We start from the raw sequence: 3,802 nt of genomic DNA on the forward strand, positions 1-3,802 counted from the left end.
GACCAGATTTCTCTGGGCATTTTATAACGCCCTATTTAGGACTTTTGAGGAAACACTTCCCATTGAACAAGCGATACTGAAATATGCTTGTTTGCTGAAAGTATGTTTGCTTAGCCATAGAACTTTCATTCAACAGGAGAACATTATGCTGTTGTAGCATTTGATTCCGTTTACATTACCGCCTAATTAACACTGGAACATTCATCAGCTATTAAAAGAGACATTCTCAAGAGTTCTAGATTTCAGCAGAGATCCCAGGCAGACTTTCTTTCATGTAATACTTCACAGTTACAATTTGAATCACCAAAACTAAATTATCTTTGACTCAATTAGTGTTTCTAGAGGAAAAGTATTTACACATATTGCATGCCGATCTTTCTACATGCTACAGTAAAAGATACTTCCTGTGCTTTAAAAGAATGTTTGCAAGTTCAGTCTTATTTTTTAATAGATGGAGTACAAGTTACTTGGGGTAGAAGGTACGAGATAAATTAAATGTCTAAAGCAGCTTGTAAAGCAGATAGTGTCTCTTGCTAAGATTAATTAAATAATTAAGTCTAGTTTTCACACAGAAAGCATATATAAACATACTTAGGCATGTAACAGTGCACGTATGTGCTAAACCAAGAACACTGTCCTCTCTTTGATAAAATGTTAGTCTTCAAAAAACCTAGTCCTAGACTATCCATTATTAAATTCCTGAATGCATAGTCCAGAATTAACAGGTCCACGTGTAAGACCTGGTTTCTTTACAGACCTGAATGAAAGAATGCAATTTCAGAAGTGAGAACATATTCATGACTTAACAGAGCTGCAAGTCAAGTCTTGTATGAAATTATCTTTACTGCACAAATAAAAGCATAATTTAATGCTTTAGTCATTCTGATAATTTGCAAACTGTGACTTGGCTAAATCTATAGAATGTATTTGTTTATAACTTCAGTTTCTATCTTTATTGCAGTAAAATGATGTTATAACAGAAAAAAAAACCTCAGCATATATGAAGGCAACATATTTTTAAAATCCCCGTAAGTACTGGCTTCCAGAACTCTTATTCCAGTATCTATCACAGGTAATAATTATTATTAGCTACACTAGAAATATTCTCAAGTACTGAATTTCAGAGACTCTTCACCTCAGTGCATTAACAAATATTTTGCTTGTTTCTTAACTATGTGTTTTACCTGGTATGAGTTTTAGCTGCAGCTTCCAAGTCAACCATGAGGTATTTTAGTCTTATGACTTTACTGTTATGATAGAGGCATGTGCCCAGAAGCTGACATTCTCTCATTTAACAAGAAATGTATGGTAATTATACAGGATTTAAGAACCTATTTCCCTTCCCCCCAATATTAAAATAGCGTTTTCCAAGATTGAAGTTCTCAGGTTTATCCATATGGAATGATCAGTTTAGTAATTACAACATTTCTAGAAACTGTGTGTAAAACACTGGTATGCATTTTTTAGAAAGTGTCAGAAGAGCAGAATGGAATTTCCATTCTAGAAAGGACAGTAAGTTTAACATTACTATAACAAATGATAGGGTGAAAGAAAGATTTCAAGCGCTACAAATTGGAAGCAATACAAAAGAATATGCTTAATAATGCCAGGGAACCTTCTTACATAGATTTACAGAAAGAGCACTGGGACAGATCAGGGGAAAAGTATGTGCATGTTATACAGAAGAAATGAATCTCTGTTTCACTAGAAGGATTTTAAAAGCAGAGTTGATTTTCTTGTAAAACTTATGCTGGTATCATTTTAATAAAATATATGGAAAATATATAAATAACCTCCCACCCCAGCCAGCATTATACAGTCCAGTACGTCATGGAGAATATTTTTTAGAGTTTCAGAGTTGTGCTTTCTTCCCCTCAAAAAAAAACCCTCTACAGCATTTTCTCACTCTCCATGTTTTATTAAAGACACATAACAAACCCAGATGTCAAGACATCAGTGTTTTGTAAATCTCTGATAACACATTCAGCTATTTATCAGCTCTGTGGAAAGTCATACTTTTGTTCTGAAGGGAATCCAAACTTAACATTAATCACCATCTTCATTTAAACTAATGTTTTTACAGGAACTGAGGAAAAACCCAGAAGTTCTATTGTTCTAATTTTTGAGAAACACTCATTTGGACAGCATAGACTGGAATTCAGGTTCAGAAGCAGCAATGCTCGTAAGAAATATGTGAATACTTTGGTGTGCAAGAATAAAGGAAGTGTTTGAGAAATGTACCTATAATGAAAATGTATCTATAGTGAAAAGAGCAAGGATGGGATAAAACACAAAAAGATTTCTAAGTGACAGCCATAGCACCCAACACAAGAAGAAAATAAATTACTTTCACAATTATGAGGATAACTTTTGTGAAGCTCACCATTTTCACCGACTTGAGAGACACATACTCCAAGCCCTTTCAGTACTCAGACCAGGATTTCAGGAGTTTATTTATGCATTTTTATACCTCAAAGGACCACAAAACTAAGCTGGTGACATAACTCAAGATTGACTGAATAAAGCATAGGTATATGAAAGTCCAGACATACTTTAAAATCTTAATTATATGCTATTCTCTACAGTAGTTCTTAATATAGAATATCCTATTTGATTTGTGTAGTTAATCTCTTATTAAATTCATTTTCTGGCACTTTCCTTAAGTATATGTCTTGATTAAGATAATGGAAAACATTTTGTCTCTGGAAAAAAAAAATACCGCAAACGTAAGATTACATTGTGTTGCTTCCTGTTATGCCAACTTTATTACATTAAGAAAACTTTTACAACAAAATGCAACAAGTTTATGCAGTCATTTTATGAGTTTCTCGTAGAACATTTTCAAGTTGTGCAAGAAACATGAGACATGTGGAGAACCAAGAGTTTTGAAAATACAGTTTAACTGCCAGTTATTTATCACTTCATTACTGAAGTACAGTGTTTAACCTAGAATGTTGTTATTAAAAAACAAAAAATACTACCTTAGCTGTTTAGTTATTAAAGGATGACAAGAGAAGTGTTGCTACACCATCCCATATCCAGTCTCCACAATATCAAATAGCAATTATTTCCAATCAGTGTAAGTGGCATAGAGAGATATAAAATTCAAGTATTAAGTGGTTAGTAGCGTAAAATTCACATTCAACTATCAATTCAGTCAAATTATGTCAGTTGAAGATGGAAGATTATTTCATTGGACAATATGTAAAATATTGCCCTCCCTTAGATTTGTTTCACACATATTTCTACACCATTTAGCTATATTTACCCATTAAAGGAAAAGTGATGAAAATCCAGCCTTCTCTTAACCAGTGCTCTAAAACTGGGCAGAAGCTGTCCCAGTGCTGCTGGCCAAGCTAACACCTTAAGCTCTTTCCGAAGTGATACTATCACTGTAATATAATTATTAAACATTCTAACACTCTATTCAGCTCCCTGGAAAAGTGGAGCTTCCTATTTTAAGAAAACCTGCCCATTTAAATGTCATTAACTATCCAATTAGTACAGTCTGTTCCTTGCTAGCTGCCGAGGATTGGGATGATCTTTTAATTGTTAGCCACTATTGAATAATTTTAGCAATTAAGCTTTTATACATTCTGTGATAATTAAGACAGACTACCCCTCGAATCTGATCATTTTCCAATACATAGTGACAAACAGAACGACGATCAATGGTAGAAAAAACACGCGTGTGACCAGGGGTAACGCTAACACCGCAGGGCACCGCGTCCCCCTGCAGCCCCTGCAGGACGGCGCGCACGGCCCGGCGCACCCCGTCACCGCCCGCGCACCCACCTGAAGG

This window comes from Corvus brachyrhynchos, unplaced genomic scaffold (genome assembly GCF_000691975.1).
Source record: "Corvus brachyrhynchos isolate BGI_N302 unplaced genomic scaffold, ASM69197v1 scaffold17, whole genome shotgun sequence".
NCBI classification, from domain to species: domain Eukaryota; kingdom Metazoa; phylum Chordata; class Aves; order Passeriformes; family Corvidae; genus Corvus; species Corvus brachyrhynchos.